Raw genomic sequence first — 17,989 nt, forward strand, 5'->3', positions numbered from 1 at the left:
GGTTGGTGCCGATGCAGCTAGCAAAAAACGAATGCTTGGTATGCAAAGGCCCTATTGTAATCTCGGCTGGTTTGCTAACAGGGTAGTGCTGGACTACTCCTGTTACTCCCATGGCTGGAACTGTCCTACCAGTGGTTCTCATGCCCACTGTCGAATTTATCACTGACTTGGCCGCCCCTGTGTCTACAAGAAAGTTTAAGGTTTTACCAGCTACATTGATTGTAATCTCTGGTTCACTTCCAAGACTGGCAATCAATTTAACTGGCTGCAGATTACAGGTATGGCCACACCCCTATTGGGTATGTTGACCTCCCTGAATCCCGTTGGCAGCAACTACTTGTGGGGGAGTTAGCTGGGAACTACCAGAGGCATGCCAATCTCTGTTCGGGGGGTATCTTTTTGTTTCCCCTGTATGTGGCTCAAAACTCCGCCTCTGTGGGCCCTGCTCCCAATGTCGTGTGTCGTGTCGTTGTCTAGGGGGTTGAAAAGATCTTTGTACACTCTTTGTTCTACAGTCTCGTGCATAGTGTCCCTGTTTGTTACAAGAAAAACATGTTATTACACTTGACTTACCCACAGGATTCGGTGGTACATACGCAGGCTGCCTTGTGGTCAGCGCCTGTATACTTACTGACATCAACTTATCACTTTGCGACTCCCTGTGTCTAGTGATGTTTCTGTCGTGATCAATAGCAGCCTCTCTCAATGTGGACACCGACAGACCTCGCCAACATGGTTGCGTGGTCTGAACCCTAGTCTTTAATGTTTCCTTTAAACCATCCATCAGTACAGATACTGCTACTTCTTGGTGGTTTGGGTTGGTCCTAATGTCTTCTATTCCAGTGTACTTTGCCATTTCTAATAGTGCCCGATGAAAATATTCTGTTGCCGTTTCGGACTCTTTTTGTCTAATGGAGAATATTTTGTTCCATTTAACAACGGCTGGGAAATACTCCTTTAGCTGTAAATTTATCCTTTTTACGTTATCTTTGTTGTACACATCTGAAAGTGGTACATCTTTATCTAGTCCACAATCAGCTAAGAATTGAACTGAGTCGACATTTGAAGGTAAACAAGCTCTTAGCAGTATCTGCCAATCCTTGTTGTTGGGTTCTACAGTGTTACCTAGATCCCTGATGTATTTTTGGCTAGCAACTAAGTCTTTCCTGGGGTCAGGAAATTCGGACACTATTGTTCTTAATTCCATTCGGGAAAATGGAGTGTACATGGCAATGTTCCTTATGGGAGTGGCTCCTGATACATCTGTTTTCCCATTGGGAACTGCTATTACTCTAACAGGGTTAACTCTAACAACCTCATTCTGTGTAGATTCTACAACTTGTGGTGAAATTGTTTCGGTATAATGCATGGTGCCGTACTTACCCGTTGACACGACCTCACCTATCCCTCCGCTAGGGGCCTTCGCTAATCTCGTGGGTGTTGCTGTGCCTACTGTGGTCTCTGCTATGGTGGCCGCTAGAGAGAGAGCTGAAATTGTTGCTGGATCGTCTTCTTGATCACACTCCTGAGGAAAGTTCAAAACAGGGTACATCTTGCACGGGTTAGTAATTGCATGGGTTACTTGGTTAACATCATTAACATTTACAGGGTTACTAAGTGTTTGTGTTTTACAACCCAGTGCGTTTCTCTCCGTAATCAACTTCTCTCCTGCTATGTATGGTGGTGGCGGGGCTGTGGCTATCAGTTTCCTGACTGCCCCAGATCCCGCCGCCAGAGCCAAACCTCTCTGTATCTCACCTTCCTGTTGCCACAACTGTAAATAATCATGATGCTGAATTCGTCTCTTTGTTGATTTTATGAGACATATCCTCCTCCTTAAATTTTGTAACACTTCTGGACTGAAGCTACCTATTCTTGGGAATTTCTCCCTGTCTTGTACAGTCATTCTCTCCCATTCATCACATAAAACCTCTGTGTGACTTCCGTATTTTTCACACATGATGTACCTTGCCGACCCGACTGGTTGGTTCTCTGAATCAACCCGAACCAAGGTTGATCGCCCCCTACCTGAACAATTGGCCCCCATAATCTGCAGGTGTTGCTTACTACTCCTTTGATCTTTATATCACGGTCTTCAGCGAACCCTTACAGCAAACCAAATTATTCAAAATAGGCCGGCGGTGGCGGTTTACCGAGTACCCCACTCACTCGCCCACCTCGACCAATACGACCTGATCACACCGATATGGTGCTGGCGTACTCGATACAGGGCCCTACCAGAAACCTTCTGTTTACTGGAACATACGAGGGTTACCCGCAGGACACTTACTCTTTCCAGTAAAGGTGGGGTTGTTAGATAGTTCCTGAGTGACCAGCGAACTTCCCTTTAAAAATAAAAAATTACACAAATCACGTCAGAATGTACAAATAGCGTTTGTGACCACTTTACTCTAATGGTATTAGGTCAGATTACTAACTACTGCACACAATTACGTGCGGTACAATCGTTCAGTACATAAGCACTACCTGTTATGTACTGAGAGATCAATGGAATCGAAAATTGCGGCTGCGAATTCCTTCAGCCAGAGCTTCCAATGGCCTATATGGGTTTTAGCACCAACCCCCGGGGTTGTGCTTCTTGTACCTTTATAGCGGACCTTCTTGTACCTTGTGACCTCCTGGCCTTGTACCTTGTGACCTCCTGGTCTTGTTACCTTGTGGTCCGCTATACTCTAATGCTCAAATATTATTTAACCAGGGATGCCTCCCTAGCCACCGTATATGTCACTTACACGTATGTCCTTTACGAGTACCCGATTTCTTTTTTTGGTTCAACCTCTAAGTTATATAAACTTATGTATACAAAAACACACTCACTCAACACATGTACACTTTCGTTTCTGTATCTATTTCTGCGCAGAAATTTTCTTTAGCCCAGCTGTGTTACCAATTAGGAGCAGGATCTGTTAAACTAAATTTCAAATTTTCCAAAAATAGATTTGCGTTATTTACCGCGTCGCGTTATCTACCGCTGTGCGTTACTTATCGCCTTTGCGTTACTTATCGCCTTTTCACAACTTGAGCTACGTGGGCGTAACCGGACGCTACGTTGCGTAATGTACGCTGCGTGCGTCTGCCTTTGGATTGCGTACGCTAGTCTTTGTTAGAGACACGTGTACGCAAAACAAAAGATCCACCGTAACACAATTTCTACTTTTATCAATGTAGATGATCCCTGATCATCTACCGCACACCACACTGACTGCCTTATCTCCCAGACAAGCCGTGTGTTGGTCTATACTTTAACTATTATCTCTACTATGAAATAACAGCAAATCTCTTTTAGTACTTTCTATCAACTATAAAAATTGGCAAACAGGAATAGTGATATACGAAATTGAAAAAGAAATGCAGATATATATGTATGCGTGCGTGTATACGCAAGACAGAAGAGAAATAAACAGTTTTAAAAGACACAAGCGTTTTGTTCTTACTTCCGGTTCCCGGATTCCTTCAGCACTCTTTATCTAAGTGAAGCAGACGCTTATCCCGTCAGCACTGCGAGACAACCTCCCACCCTTTGCTGGGGGATAATGTCTGCTGATCTACCTAGTGCAGGTATGAGAAGGACAGGACGAGTCCCCAATTGACAATGCTAAATTCTTTTGTCGTATAAACAACCCTTAATGAAGTCTAAGAACAATGTACGCTGATCACTTAAGAAGTACCGTAAGGGTACGCTAGTTGCGTAACGATCGCTCAGCCGAAGGCGAGGCGCTCAAGCGTCACGTTCGCTCACGGCCCAGTGATCACAGGACAACACGTTATTGGCTATGACTAGAGTAATGATACGCTACGGCGTAGCGGACGCTCGAGACCACGAGGAGATCACCAGCGGCGCAGACGCTCACAACGCTATACCTTTATGTCTAAACCTTTTATCAAAGTAATACACAGAATACCTTAATGTGAATACAGGGTGTAAGTGCAACCTTGTGTAACCTGACTAACTACAAAGCTGCTTGAGCGTCACCGACGCTCAAGTGAACACTTAACACTATGAGAAAAATACACAGATACTTGTTTAGGGTCCAAAGCCTATTATCTGTATTATAACTATTATACTTGCAAAAAGAATCACAGTACAAATGATACACTACAATATAACAGAGACTTCCTAACCAAATAACTATACAAGAAATACAATACAATACTATGCTAATCTAATACAATACGATAATAGTCAATGGGAGATACAAGAGAAAGAGAAGGGAGAGAGAGAGAGAGAGACGGAGAGAGAGAGAGAGACGGAGAGAGAGAGATTGGCTCACAGTAAGACAATGATTACGGAGAGAAACTTACGCACAAAGGGTATGATCGCATGCGCCTCGATATCCAGCTCCCGATTATCAGCAAGAAAACCGTTGATGAGAGTGAAGTTGGATATGGTCGGCCTGCCTATTTATGCCCCACACACAATGCAATCTCATAGTCCCTACAATCCCATTGTCCATTGGACGAAGGAATTCGGCCCCGCATCATAACAAAAGGTCATAGGTTGATTCATACAGGTGGGCTGTGACGATTTCCAACAGCTCAGGTGGGTGGGAAACTGGGTTTCCCGCCGCATACCTGAGTATGAGTAAATAAAAGAAATGGACATAAACTTCTTATGTCCATAACTATCCGCACGAGCGATTAATACGCTCCAAACCAACACCGGAATATTGTTAATTAAATACTCTTCCGATGGGTACCAAACACTGCTGTATGATTCCTGTTAGACCCTTCGCACAATACAAAGAGGGATTCCTCCGTTCAGGGACATTCTATATTAACCAAACTTTCAGAATCTATCAAAGGGACCATGGTCTACAAACTACATTAATTGTGAAAATATGTAACGAATGAGTCGCACGCTACGGCTACATAAACTCTACCGTAAATACGCATACCGTGCGTCCGCGGGTGCACGCTATTGCGGGTATGCGCCTTCACGGGAGAGCGTACGCATGCGCAGCGCAGACCAGTGTGCGGTGCAAATATGGCAGAGTGTATGGGGATATTTTTCTGACTTTGACAGTCCACCCTTTGGCAGTCAATAATAACTGCCACCTTCAAAACATTTCAAAAGGAGAAAAATACAAGTCAGGGGTTAATTGATTTCCATGGTGGGGAAAGGAAGAAGAGTGGAGTAGGTGTGAAGAGGGTATGACCTAGTGAGAAAGCAGAAGCATGTGTGTATGAGTCCATGTTTGGAGGGTCATGTATCATCGTGCCGTACGTGTGGTAAATCAAGCTTCGAGGTATTGCGAAGTATACATTTGAATTCCTTCTTATCCCGTGGTACAGGTCTGTGGATGGGCTGTCAAACTTTACCGAGCTTTTTTCGGCTTTTGAACAAAATGGGGAGCACATTTTAGTTGATGATACATGAATGGGGGAATATGTGATTGCTGATATCTGTGCCTGTATTCCCTATACTATGTGTGTTATTACCTGAGGGTTGTAGAGATGAAGATAAAGAACACTTATGGAAAATGCAATGATATTCTATGTCAGGGAAATGTACATCTGTTGTTGAAGTTTTGTTCGGTATCTGTTGAGAGTCGTCTTCTTTGCGCTGTATTGCTCCTTGGGCATGAGCAAATAGCTTTGTCAGTGCCATCAGATTTACAAAAAAATGTTGGGCTAGCGTGAGTTTAAAAAATACTAGGGAAACTGGGGATCCATGGCAAAGTTCATCAAGTGTCCATATCATAGGTTGTCAAGACTTCATCTTTGGTGCTTGTCTGTTGTCTGTATAGCGTCTCGTCAACTTCCTCGTCCAAGGGGGTCTTTGTATCTTGGAGAAAAAGCAGAAAAACAGGTGAAAGAAACGGACCTTATAATCGCATTTTCATCACATCATGGTTTCTATCATTGGGTCATAAATCAAATCCAGGTTAATTACGGTTTCCTCACTCCTCAAGCTCATCACTTTTGTACTTTGTTTGCACCTCATTAAAGCCTGCCCGCATCTAAATATCAATCCAATAGATATAACAACACCTAAGATACATAGGAGAAACTTTCCAACATCCATTATGACTCCTTGAGCCCAGTCTCCTAAACCGGAGAACCAATTTCGCGGGTTCAACCATGACACCCAACTAGTCAGCTCATTACCTACAGCGGCAAGGGTGAGATTGTGTTTTCGGCGAAATTCCCATTTTAATTGGAGAATATCGTCCATCTTTTGGTCTATGACCTCTACCGGATCCTCGGTGCTATTTGTGATATACGTGCAACACTTTATGCCGTACTGTGTTGCCAATGTAACACAATATCCGCCTGTTACTGCTGTAAGATAATTAAGAACCATCCTATGCTGAACTAGTTCTGTTTTATAAGCTTGAAGTTCTCTTCCAGTGTATCTGAACGTGTCATCATACATTTCAGTGATATTATCTAACAAATTGGCGAGTGCGGAAATGTATCTATAATTCATCACTCCTCGAGCGGTGCGAGTGAAATCTAACGCTACCAGAACCTGAATCCCGGTGGATTCATGGATAAGATCAGAGGCCGGATGCTCTAACCTTTCTGACAGTTGTCTTTTAACTCGGTGCTCGTAATGAGTGTGAGTATAAGGAGCTTGGGCACCACGGTGTATGTCCTTCATTTTGTCATGTGTAACAGTCATCACTTCAGGCAATACTTTTCCAATATAACACAATCCTTCAGAGTTTGGGGCAAGCCACTTGTACGCCTTTCTCCCGCATATGAAATATGCATCATCGGGGAGAACATATGGGACGGAGAAGGACATGACCATATTACAAACCTTCCAGGTGAAATCTCCTGACCCTAATTCTTCCATCTGCTTAATGCACGTATCAGACTGTACGATATGTGCACAGTATCCTGGTGATACTTCTCCAACTCTAGTAATCCTATTCCCTAAGGTATATCGATACCGGAAAGATTTTCCTCTACTGGCTATGTGGCGTACAAGCTCTGTATCTGTAGGCATTCTATCTGCTCTGTGTGAAAAGGTCATGGTAAGGTTGCTCCATGACACTTCCCAATTTCCCGGCTTACGAGGATTGGAGATATTAAAACATAAGAGGGACCTATCCACATGGTATTGGTGGAGCTTCAAACTAGGAGGGCTGGAGATGTTAAACCTCCGGTCCACCGGTCTCCCACCACTTAGCTCAAGTACCTCCCCTAACGTTAAAGGAAATGGTACTAGCCCTGATTTGCTATGACCCTGAGGTACTTGAGAGCATACCCAACAATCTGTTTGGTTTAATACGTTACCCACTAAGGAGTGATAGTCACTCAATGGATGCCGGTCCATATGGATATTAAAACTGGATTGGCATTTCTTTATGCACCCATCCTCAATCAAATTGTCACAGAGCCTACAGATACAGTTTTCTTCAGCTAACAATCCATCACAATTTCTTCTATCGGATCGTTTTCTGATACTCGCCTTTGCTTGTTGGTTTGGTTGATCTTGGAAAACTACGCCTCCATCATCATAATCGGAACCCATTCCAGAACCTCTCTCGACCTCTATGGTACTCTCGCCGGAACAGACTGCTCTGGTCAACATCATGGTTAACATCAAAATCCGGATCACAGTCTCTTGGGGCAAGTCCATCTTTGAGGAGGAAATAGAGAAGGATGAGAAGGGGGAAAAAGAAATTTTAAGGGAGAGGGGATGGGAAGTGGAGAAAAACAATAAAAGGGAGAAGGGAGTCGACAGCTGCTTTCGGTCTTCAAGGCTCAGGTGCCGCCTCAGTCCTCCTGGAACAGACACTCCAGTGATACAACCTCTACCGTCTGTTCCTTATCACGGGACTTCTCTGGATCAGCAACCTTTTTGCAGTGGGATGAATGGACCCAAGTCTCTCTCTCAGCAACCTTCAATGCTGTGGTGCTAGTCAATAAGACCTGGTATGGTCCTTCCCATCTATCAATAAGACAACCTGAGCGTAGAAAATTTCGTATCATTACATAATCCCCAGGTTCAATGTCATGACAATTACTATCTGGTAAATCAGGAATCACCAACTTCAGATTATCATTTTGATTCCTCAACTGCTTACTCATGTTAATCAAGTATTTTACAGTTACTTCATTGTTACATTTCAAATCATCCTGAGGGTTAATCATGACATGCGGTTGTCGACCAAACAGAATTTCAAAAGGGGACAGGTTAAGAGGGGACCTGGGAGTGGTTCTGATGCTATACAAAACAATGGGTAAAGCTTCTGGCCACGTCAATCCTGTCTCTGCCATTACTTTACTCAATTTATTTTTAATAGTGCTGTTCACTCTTTCGACCTTCGCACTCGCCTGTGGACGGTACGGAGTGTGCAGCTTGCTATCAATACCCATTAATTTACACATTCCTTGAAAGACATCACCGGTAAAATGGGTACCCCTATCACTTTCAATGATTCTAGGGATACCATATCTACATACAAATTCCTGCACAATTTTCTTAGCTGTAAACATAGCGGTATTTGTAGCTGCTGGAAATGCTTCGACCCAATTCGAGAAAACATCTATACAAACAAGTACATATTTCAAATTTCGACATGGGGGTAATTGAATGAAGTCAATTTGTATTACCTGGAAAGGGCCGCCGGCAGGTGGGATATGGGATGGTTCTGTAGGTATTGCTTTTCCAATATTCTTTCTCAGACAGGTAAGGCATGACATTGCTCTTTTACCCGCATGAGAGGAGAATCCTGGGGCGCACCAGTATGCTCTTACCAATTTGCACATCCCCTCCTTGCCTAGATGAGTCAACCCGTGAGCTGCTTCAGCCAGGCATGGAAGATATGCTCTGGGGGCCACTGGTTTACCATGTCCATCCGTCCAGAGCCCTGAGGACTCCTGGCCATATCCCTTTGCCTTCCAGACTGCCTTTTCCTGTGTGGAACACAAATTCTGCATCTCACACAACTTCTGTGTGTTGATGGTATTAAATACCATCAGTTGTGTGGTGTCTGTCTGTATGGGGGTAGCAGCTGCTAACTTAGCTGCTTTGTCTGCTCGGCTGTTACCAAGCGATACTGGGTCTTGGCTATATGTATGTGCTTTACATTTGATAACAGCCACTCTGTCTGGTTCCTGTATCGCTGTTAGAAGCCTTTTTATGTAAGCTGCATGCGCTATCGGTGTACCAGCTGCCGTCATGAAATTTCTGAGGCGCCATAGGGCTCCGAAATCATGTACTACCCCGAAGGCGTATCTAGAATCGGTGTAGATATTGGCTGACTTACCCTTAGCCAATTCACATGCTCTGGTTAGGGCGACCAGTTCAGCAACCTGGGCTGAGTGAGGTGGGCCTAGCGGTTCCGCTTCTATGGTGTCTTGGTCATTTACGACTGCGTATCCAGTACACAAGTCTCCCGAGTCTGACTGTCTATGACAACTACCGTCAGTGTAGAACGTGAGTTCTGCATCTTCCAGTGGATTGTCACTGATGTCAGGCCTTGCGGTAAAATTTTGGGTCAAATATTCCATACAATCATGTGTATCTTCCTTTGTATTAAATCCTCCTTCCCCATCACTCTCACCTTCCACCCTTTGTGTCTGACCAGGCACACCTGGGAGAAATGTTGCAGGATTTAATGCGCTGCATCTCCTTATGGTGATGTTTACTGGGGCCATTAATGCCAATTCCCATCTTGTAAACCTTGCTGATGAGACGTGTCTGGTTTGGGCAGAATTCAATAAGGCAGATACTGCATGTGGTGTATGGATTGTGAGGTTGTGGCCTAGCACGACATCTTCGCTTTTTGTCACTAGCAATGCTATCGCCGCAACGCTACGCAAGCATGTGGGGAGGGATCGCGCTACCGTGTCTAGCTGAGCGCTGTAGTATGCAACTGGCCTGCTGGTATCACCGTGTTTTTGGGTTAGTACACCTGCTGCGCAACCAGCACTTTCTGTTCCGTATAGTTCAAAGGGTTTCCCATAGTCTGGCATACCTAGTGCTGGTGCCTGCGTTAGGCACTGTTTGAGTCTCTCAAATGCTGTTTCGGATTCGTCTGTATGCGAGATCCTATCAGGTTTGTTTGAGGAGACCATTTCCTGCAAAGGTAACGCCAATATGGAAAACCCTGGGATCCAATTACGGCAATACCCACACATTCCTAAAAACGTCCTGATCTGTTGCTGGGTTTGTGGCAGTGTCATGTCTCTAATGGCTTGGATTCTATCAGCGGTCAGGTGTCTCAGTCCTTGTGTTAGACAGTGTCCCAAATATTTTACCTTAGTTTGGCATAATTGCAACTTGTCTTTGGAAACCTTATGTCCTTTGTCTGAAAGATGAAACAGGAGCTGTTTCGTATCCTTCAGGGAAGCTTCCAGCGAATCTGAACACAGTAGTAAATCATCTACATACTGTATCAATACTGATCCACTCTCCGGTTGGAAAGACTGTAAACAATCATGCAAAGCCTGAGAAAATATACTTGGACTATCTATGAAACCTTGGGGTAACCGAGTCCACGTGTATTGGACTCCTCTGTATGTGAATGCAAACAAATATTGGCTGTCAGGGTGCAGAGGTACCGAAAAGAATGCGGAGCAGAGGTCAATAACAGTGAAAAATTTGGCAGTGGGAGGAATTTGCATTAGGATGACAGCTGGATTAGGCACTACGGGGAACTGACTCTCAACTATTTTGTTAATCCCCCTTAGATCCTGCACTAGCCTGTAACCCCTCCCCCCACTCTTTTTAACAGGGAAGATGGGACTATTTGCTGTGCTGGACGTTCTTACTAGAATGCCCTGTTGTAGCAAGCGCTCTATTACTGGGAAAACTCCTAACTCCACCTCTGGCTTCAGAGGATACTGTGGGATTTTTGGAGCTATCCTACCATCTTTTACTTGTACAACTACTGGAGCTACGTTTGCCATTAATCCAGTGTCCTGTCCATCTTTTGTCCAAAGTGACTCTGGTATCTGAGATGTCATCTCTTCTATTTGGGATGGATTCCTATTTGTCATAATGGGATGTGACATTAATTTTGATGGGGAGTCTAACATGTCTCGTACTTCCTGAGCGTGATTCTCAGGAATGTCCAAGAATACACCTTCAGGAGTACAATAAATGACGCAACCCATTTTACATAGTAAGTCTCTTCCCAGGAGATTGGTTGGTGCCGATGCAGCTAGCAAAAACGAATGCTTGGTATGCAAAGGCCCTATTGTAATCTCGGCTGGTTTGCTAACAGGGTAGTGCTGGACTACTCCTGTTACTCCCATGGCTGGAACTGTCCTACCAGTGGTTCTCATGCCCACTGTCGAATTTTATCACTGACTTGGCCGCCCCTGTGTCTACAAGAAAGTTTAAGGTTTTACCAGCTACATTGATTGTAATCTCTGGTTCACTTCCAAGACTGGCAATCAATTTAACTGGCTGCAGATTACAGGTATGGCCACACCCCTATTGGGTATGTTGACCTCCCTGAATCCCGTTGGCAGCAACTACTTGTGGGGGAGTTAGCTGGGAACTACCAGAGGCATGCCAATCTCTGTTCGGGGGGTATCTTTTTGTTTCCCCTGTATGTGGCTCAAAACTCCGCCTCTGTGGGCCCTGCTCCCAATGTCGTGTGTCGTGTCGTTGTCTAGGGGGTTGAAAAGATCTTTGTACACTCTTTGTTCTACAGTCTCGTGCATAGTGTCCCTGTTTGTTACAAGAAAAACATGTTATTACACTTGACTTACCCACAGGATTCGGTGGTACATACGCAGGCTGCCTTGTGGTCAGCGCCTGTATACTTACTGACATCAACTTATCACTTTGCGACTCCCTGTGTCTAGTGATGTTTCTGTCGTGATCAATAGCAGCCTCTCTCAATGTGGACACCGACAGACCTCGCCAACATGGTTGCGTGGTCTGAACCCTAGTCTTTAATGTTTCCTTTAAACCATCCATCAGTACAGATACTGCTACTTCTTGGTGGTTTGGGTTGGTCCTAATGTCTTCTATTCCAGTGTACTTTGCCATTTCTAATAGTGCCCGATGAAAATATTCTGTTGCCGTTTCGGACTCTTTTTGTCTAATGGAGAATATTTTGTTCCATTTAACAACGGCTGGGAAATACTCCTTTAGCTGTAAATTTATCCTTTTTACGTTATCTTTGTTGTACACATCTGAAAGTGGTACACCTTTATCTAGTCCACAATCAGCTAAGAATTGAACTGAGTCGACATTTGAAGGTAAACAAGCTCTTAGCAGTATCTGCCAATCCTTGTTGTTGGGTTCTACAGTGTTACCTAGATCCCTGATGTATTTTTGGCTAGCAACTAACTGCTGTATGATTCCTGTTAGACCCTTCGCACAATACAAAGAGGGATTCCTCCGTTCAGGGACATTCTATATTAACCAAACTTTCAGAATCTATCAAAGGGACCATGGTCTACAAACTACATTAATTGTGAAAATATGTAACGAATGAGTCGCACGCTACGGCTACATAAACTCTACCGTAAATACGCATACTGTGCGTCCGCGGGTGCACGCTATTGCGGGTATGCGCCTTCACGGGAGAGCGTACGCATGCGCAGCGCAGACCAGTGTGCGGTGCAAATATGGCAGAGTGTATGGGGATATTTTTCTGACTTTGACAGTCCTCTGATATTATTTCTTGAAGTTCTGGGTACCAAGCTCTTCTTGGCCCATCCGGAACCACGAGTATCGTTCTTACTCCTCGTATTCTTATTATTCTCAGTACCTTTGGTATGAGAGGCAGAGGAGGGAATACATAAACCGACTGGTACACCCACAGTGTCACTAGAGCGTCCACAGCTATTGCCTGAGGGTCCCTTGACCTGGCGCAATATCTAGTTTTTTGTTTAGGCGGGACGCCATCATGTCCACCTGTGGCCTTTCCCAACGGTTTACCAACAGTTGGAAGACTTCTGGATGAAGTCCCTACTCTCCCGGGTGTCGGTCGTGTCTGCTGAGGAAGTCTGCTTCCCAGTTGTCCACTCCCGGAATGAACACTGCTGACAGTGCTAAGACGTGATTTTCCGCCCATCGGAGAATCCTTGTGGCTTCTGCCATCGCCATCCTGCTTCTTGTGCCGCCCTGTCGGTTTACATGGGCGACTGCCGTGATGTTGTCTGATTGGATCAGTACCGGCTGGTTTTGAAGCAGAGGCCTTGCCAGACTTAGGGCATTGTAAATGACCCTCAGTTCCAGAATATTTATGTGTAGGGACGACTCCTGACTTGACCAAAGTCCTTGGAAATGTCTTCCCTGTGTGACTGCCCCCCAGCCTCGAAGGCTGGCATCCGTGGTTACCAGGACCCAGTCCTGTATGCCGAATCTGCGGCCCTCTTGAAGATGAGCACTCTGCAGCCACCACAGTACAGATAGCCTGGTCCTTGGAGACAGGGTTATCAGCCGATGCATCTGAAGATGCGATTCCGACCACTTGTCCAAGAGGTCCCACTGAAAAGTTCTTGCATGGAACCTGCCGAATGGAATTTTGCTTCGTAAGAAACACTTTTTTTTTCTGTTCTGTGTCCAGAACCATCCCCAGGAACAGCAGGCGTGTGGTAGGAATCAGCTGTGACTTTGGAATATTTAGAATCCAACCGTGCTGTTGTAGCACCTCCCGAGATAGTGCTACCCCGACCAACAACTGCTCCATGGACCTCGCCTTTATCAGGAGATCGTCCAAGTACGGGATAATTAAAACTTCCTTTTTTCGAAGGAGTATCATCATTTCGGCCATTACCTTGGTAAATACCCTCGGTGCCGTGGACAGACCAAACGGCAACGTCTGGAATTGGTAATGACAATCCTGTACCACAAATCTGAGGTACTCCTGGTGATGATGGTAAATGGGGACATGTAGGTAAGCATCCTTGATGTCCAGGGATACCATGTAATCCCCCTCGTCCAGGCTTGAAATAACCGCCCTTAGCGATTCCATCTTGAACTTGAATTTTTTTATATATGTGTTCAAGGATTTCAAATTTAAAATGGGTCTCACCGAACCGTCCGGTTTCGGTACCACAAACATTGTGGAATAGTAACCCCGTCCTTGTTGAAGGAGGGGCACCTTGACTATCACCTGCTGGGAATACAGCTTGTGAATTGCCTCTAGCACTGCCTCCCTGCCTGAGGGAGTTGTTGGCAAGGCAGATTTGAGGAAACGGCGGGGGGGGGGGGGGGGGGGAGACGTCTCGAATTCCAGCTTGTACCCCTGAGATACTACTTGAAGGATCCAGGGATCCACCCGTGAGCGAGCCCACTGATTGCTGAAGTTTTTGAGACGGGCCCCCACCGTACCTGGCTCCGCCTGTGGAGCCCCAGCGTCATGCGGTGGACTTGGAGGAAGCGGGGGAGGACTTTTGCTCCTGGGAACTGGCTGTATGCTGCAGCTTTTTCCCTCTACCTCTGCCTCTGGGCAGAAAGGACGCGCCTTTAACCCGCTTGCCTTTATGGGGCCGAAAGGACTGTACCTGATAATACAGTGCTTTCTTTGGCTGTGAGGGAACATGGGGTAAAAATGCTGACTTCCCAGCTGTTGCTGTGGAAACGAGGTCCGAGAGACCATCCCCGAACAACTCCTCACCCTTATAAGGCAAAACTTCCATGTGCCTTTTAGAATCTGCATCACCCGTCCACTGCCGAGTCCATAATCCTCTCCTGGCAGAAATGGACATTGCACTTATTTTAGATGCCAGCCGGCAAATATCCCTCTGTGCATCTCTCATGTATAAGACTGCGTCTTTTATATGCTCTATGGATAGCAATATAGTGTCCCTGTCTAGGGTATCAATATTTTCCGACAGGGAATCTGACCACGCAGCTGCAGCACTGCACATCCATGCTGAAGCAATAGCTGGTCTCAGTATAATACCTGAGTGTGTATATACAGACTTCAGGATAGCCTCCTGCTTCCTATCAGCAGGCTCCTTTAGGACGGCCGTGTCCGGAGACGGTAGTGCCACCTTTTTTGACAGACGTGTGAGCGCTTTATCCACCCTAGGGGATGTTTCCCAACGTGACCTATCCTCTGGCGGGAAAGGGTACGCCATTAGTAACCTTTTAGAAATTACCAGTTTCTTATCGGGGGAAGCCCACGCTTCTTCACACACATCATTTAATTCCTCAGATGGGGGAAAAACCACTGGTAGTTTTTTCTCCCCAAACATAATACCCTTTTTTGTGGTTCCTGGGGTAATATCAGAAATGTGCAACACATTTTTCATTGCCTCAATCATGTAACGTGTGGCCCTATTGGAATGTACATTTGTCTCATCGTCGTCGACACTGGATTCAGTATCCGTGTCGACATCTGTGTCTGCCGTCTGAGGTAGCGGGCGTTTTAGAGCCCCTGATGGCTTTTGAGACAGCTGGGCAGGCACAAGCTGAGAAGCCGGCTGTCCCACATCTGATATGTCGTCAAACCTTTTATGTAAGGAGTTGACACTTTCACGTAATTCCTTCCACAAGTCCATCCACTCAGGTGTCGGCCCCGCAGGGGATGACATCACATTTATCGGCACTTGCTCCGCCTCCACATAAGCCTCCTCATCAAACATGTCGACACAGCCGTACCGACACACCGCACACACACAGGGAATGCTCTGACTGAGGACAGGACCCCACAAAGCCCTTTGGGGAGACAGAGAGTATGCCAGCACACACCAACAGCGCTATATAACACAGGGATTAACACTATAACTGAGTGATTTTTCCCAATAGCTGCTTGTATACACAATATTGCGCCTAAATTTAGTGCCCCCCCCTCTCTTTTTTACCCTATGTAGTCTGGAAACTGCAGGGGAGAGCCTGGGAGCGATCCTTCCAGCGGAGCTGTGAGGGAAAATGGCGCCAGTGTGCTGAGGGAGATAGCCCCGCCCCTTTTTCGGCTGACTTCTCCCGCTTTTTTCTATGTATATCTGGCAGGGGTATTTTACACATATATAGTCTCTATGACTATATTATGTGTTTTTTTGCCAGCCAAGGTACTTAATATTGCAGCCCAGGGCGCCCCCCCCAGCGCCCTGCACCCATCAGTGACCGGAGTGTGAGGTGTGCATGGGAAGCAATGGCGCACAGCTGCAGTGCTGTGCGCTACCTTGTTTGAAGACCGAAGTCTTCTGCCGCCGATTTCCAGGACTCTTCTTGCTTCTGGCTCTGCAAGGGGGACGGCTGCGCGGCTTCGGGAACGGACAAACGAGGTCGGGCCCTGTGTTCGATCCCTCTGGAGCTAATGGTGTCCAGTAGCCTTAGAAGCCCAAGCTAGCTGCAAGCAGGTAGGTTCGCTTCTCTCCCCTTAGTCCCTCGTAGCAGTGAGTCTGTTGCCAGCAGATCTCACTGAAAATAAAAAACCTAAAATAAACTTTCTTTTTCTAGGAGCTCAGGAGAGCCCCTAGTGTGCATCCAGCTCAGCCGGGCACAAAATTCTAACTGAGGTCTGGAGGAGGGTCATAGAGGGAGGAGCCAGTGCACACCAGGTAGTCCTAAAGCTTTCTTTAGTTGTGCCCAGTCTCCTGCGGAGCCGCTATTCCCCATGGTCCTTACGGAGTCCGAAGCATCCACTTAGGACGTCAGAGAAATATAGGCAATTCGTATCTAGCTGATGCAGTTAAATTGCCGGCAGTCTAGATCCCGGCGGTCAGGATACCGATGTCGGAATCCCACTGCTGATAATGCCACCTGACGAAATCCCGGCTCACAGGAGCTATTCCCACTCGGTGTCCACGACACCCATAGAGTGGGAATAGAACCTGTGGCAAGCGCAGAAAGCCACCGAGCCCACAAGGGGACTCTCTGCGCTCGCTCTGATGCCGGCATACTGACTGTTGTCTGTATACTGACGGACGGCATCCCGACCACCGGTAATTCATACTGATCCGGCTTTTACTAGGCTACTAGAAATACCTCTCCAATAACTTAAGTTGGATTCTAAAACAATATGCTCTTAAATGCCAATGAAAATGGCATCTTACAATATATTGCGCAGTCGCAAGCTATATCGTTCTGTGTGTACTGACAACCAATGTATCTTTATGGTGCCCATACACTTGTGCGATTGAGCGCGATGCAATATCGCGCTTTGATTTCCCTTGAAGCTCTCCATGCGATAAATCGCATCCAAAGAGCTTTTTTTGTGCATTCGATGTGCAATCATGCAATTTATCGCATGCCCCTTGCGACCAGAAATCGGGTGACCAGAAATGGATGGAGGGGAGTGTCCAGGAAGTGAGCTAAATACCTCAGAGATCGCACATCGCAGTGCGATAAATCGAATGTGGTAAAAACAGCATGCGATTGCACGTGCGATCCGATAAATATTAAGTGCAGCACATAATATCTTCAGATGCGAGATTCGACCAGCGTGCCCGCGCATCGCGGGACACATTCGATGTGCATACCATCCTGCTATTTATCGCACCGATGTGGTCGAAAACGAAGGGTTGTACCAGATATCTCACAAGTGTATGCACCATGACGTCGTGGTCCCATCTGCAACAGGTCAGGTTGCTGTAATGTGTACTGGCCTAGTGATAAAACTCTGACGACGCTGCATATCTTTTTGAAGCCTCAGTGTGAGCGTACCCTGGCCCTCATTCCGAGTTGTTCGCTCTGTAAAAATCTTCGCATCGCAGCGATTTTCCGCTTAATGCGCATGCGCAATGTCCGCACTGCGACTGCGCCAAGTAAATTTGCTATGCACTTAGGAATTTTACTCACGGCTTTTTCATCGTTCTGGCGATCGTAATGTGATTGACAGGAAATGGGTGTTACTGGGCGGAAACAGGCCGTTTTATGGGCGTGTGGGAAAAAACGCTACCGTTTCCGGAAAAAAAACAGGAGTGGCCGGAGAAACGGAGGAGTGTCTGGGCGAACGCTGGGAGTGTTTGTGACGTCAAACCAGGAACGACAAGCACTGAACTGATCGCAGATGCCGAGTAAGTCTGAAGCTACTCAGAAACTGCTACGAGGTGTGTAATCGCAATATTGCGAATACATCGTTCGCAATTTTAA

At 46.1% G+C, this 17,989-nt stretch overlaps 1 protein-coding gene across 1 annotated transcript in view; it reads left to right on the top strand.

Annotated features, from left to right (window-relative positions):
- PATZ1 (POZ/BTB and AT hook containing zinc finger 1) overlaps positions 1 to 17,989 on the top strand; it is a 92,453-nt gene that overhangs the window by 46,266 nt on the left and 28,198 nt on the right. The window lies entirely within an intron of this gene.

This window comes from Pseudophryne corroboree, chromosome 1, assembly GCF_028390025.1.
Source record: "Pseudophryne corroboree isolate aPseCor3 chromosome 1, aPseCor3.hap2, whole genome shotgun sequence".
NCBI lineage: Eukaryota > Metazoa > Chordata > Amphibia > Anura > Myobatrachidae > Pseudophryne > Pseudophryne corroboree.